We start from the raw sequence: 2,092 nt of genomic DNA on the forward strand, positions 1-2,092 counted from the left end.
TGCAATTTATTACAGATAAGAATGCGGACTATTAATAATTTAAATGGTAATTTGTTAATTAATGATACAAATTGCTTTTGTGAAATGTGTTTTACGGTCGCTTAAGATGGCGAGCACCTCCTTAATTACATATTTTCCTCTCTTGACTTTTCTATGTTGATCTAGATCAAAGAAGGACTAATGATCCGAGTAGACCTGCCTTCATCACTTTGAATTTTTATTAGCTGATTTTCGTTACGCTAATTGGACGTAGAAATCTCGAATAAAATTCTACAACTCAACAATAATATACGAGGGTAAATATTTTATCTATACATACTATTTAAAATGTATTATTTTTTAACATAAAAACTCAATAGAACTGATGGGTCTACTGTTACATCAAATAGACAAACAATTTGTAGATTTAAAGTATAACATGATTCGAATAGTCAAAAGTGAATATAATGTATTCATATTCTCATCAACCAGATTAGTTTATTCAAAGAGGTAGACAATAGGATTACCACTTCAATCGATGGATTAATTTGAAACTGAGAGAACTTTTTATTTCTTTCAGTTGAATGTGTGGACAAAGTACCAGTGCCTCTCCATATGCCATGATTTATAAACAATTGAGATAATTTTTGAGACTCGTAATTTCATTCTTATATGCATACTTATATTCCAAATAAAAGTTCCCAAAAGTGATAAGTTTATCCTATAGAATTTATTACAAAATAACCCGTTCACAGTTAGTGTACCTATAAGAATTGAAAGAAAAAGGGAAGTTGACTTCAATATCAGAAGTGAAAAATGTATTAATTTCAAACAAACATTATTCTTTAAATAAAACGGGGCAAGTAAATATTTTAGTTTCGGAAAATGAAAAGAAAATATCAGTTCCTCATTATTTTCTATAAGTGAAAATTGGTTCTTTTTCTGATGGAATATTCTGTATAGGTGACTCAAAGCTTTTAGCTTTCACTAAATGTGACTAATTATCTGATATCTGTTCAGAGCGTAAACTTTCACAGGCAACAAAATTTCACCTCGAAGCTACGTAGACTGCTACTTCTATAGGTACCCCAAGCAATCGATTTCAATTCATGCATTCTTATTCTAATTGCATTTCAATTATCTGAAGAGAATATAAGCATTACCTACTTTCTGGTTCTTTTCCAGAGAATAAAAATTGAACTTGATTCCTTGTCAAGAATAGAAACCATTTGTGATTCTTCTAAAACAATTAAAATTCTTTTGAACGAATCGAAAACCATTTTCTAGCTATAAAAGCATTGGAAAGGCTCCTCTATTTATTTTGCAATCATCAAAAGCAATAAAGGGAATATTAAATCTTGTATAGGCATACAAGATCGTTTTGACGTAAGTCCTTTTAGATGTTTAGCCACTTTCATGGCCAAAGTAGTATTTCATATAACTGTATTGCTTAAGTGTATAGATTTGATTTCAGAAATATGCAGTAAGTCAGAGATATTTACCTCAGATCCAGAATCCAGATTCTTTCAAATATTCAGTATAAATAAGATAATTATAGATATCTCTGACGTTCAGAATACTAAAATACTAAAATTCAAATAGTACCTTACCAAAACAGCTTAAGAAGAAAGATTCTGAAAGATTATGAAGTGTCTAGAAGAAGATTGTTTATAGTTTCATAGTCATGAAAGTGGGCGGTCACGAACCGATATGTACTTATAAAGGACTTCCGATAGGTCTGTAGTTCAAAAGTTAACATATTTTCAAAAATTGGTTAGTAATGACAAATAACTTTTTAGCAACAGGCGTAAAGTACAAATAACATTTCTATTAAATTACTCAAATAATGTGGATGAAGGTTCAGAGAAGAAGAAACGTGATCACAAGCAGAAATATGACGGAGAATTATTGGAGAATTTTAAACTCATTAATCTGAGTAGTCACGTTAGGTACAAAGGAATTTTTGAAGGACTAATCAGTAGACTTCATCTTAGCGTATAACTGTTATTTTGACTGAATAAGACTACAAGAAATTATTGGTTTCTAAAAAAGAATCAAGACGAACTTGTCAAAGAACTTATTATAATGTCTAAAGAATAGAAACATTAAAAAG

Source organism: Diorhabda sublineata, chromosome 1 (assembly GCF_026230105.1).
Source record: "Diorhabda sublineata isolate icDioSubl1.1 chromosome 1, icDioSubl1.1, whole genome shotgun sequence".
Lineage (NCBI taxonomy): Eukaryota > Metazoa > Arthropoda > Insecta > Coleoptera > Chrysomelidae > Diorhabda > Diorhabda sublineata.